The sequence below is a fragment of the Silurus meridionalis genome, chromosome 18, assembly GCF_014805685.1.
Source record: "Silurus meridionalis isolate SWU-2019-XX chromosome 18, ASM1480568v1, whole genome shotgun sequence".
Lineage (NCBI taxonomy): Eukaryota > Metazoa > Chordata > Actinopteri > Siluriformes > Siluridae > Silurus > Silurus meridionalis.
In genome coordinates, this window is record NC_060901.1 from 28,010,089 (window position 1) to 28,010,520 (window position 432).

Genomic DNA, 432 nt, shown 5'->3' on the forward strand with positions numbered 1-432 from the left:
ACGTGTGGGCTCGGTAGGGTTGTGACGTCACGTGTGGGCTCGGTAAGTTGTGACGTCACGTGTGGGCTCGGTAAGTTATGACGTCACGTGTGGGCTCGGTTAGTTATGACGTCACGTGTGGGCTCGGTTAGTTATGACGTCACGTGTCACTTCCTGTTAAAGGTCTGGATTTCAAATCAAACTTCTATTTTTAACTTGAATCTCTACTCCAGTCAGCAGTGATGTTTCTTGAAGGTTATGTATTTCTTCAGGGATGTAAATAATGATATCGAGCTTCAGATCCAACAGTCGGAAGAAACTTCAACATCAACCATGACGTGTTCATTGATTAATTGACTAATTAATTAAATGATTTGTTAATTGATTATGATGAAGTGAACCGATATAAAAATGTATTCAGTCGTTATAATTAAATAAGTAAAGACCTAGCTT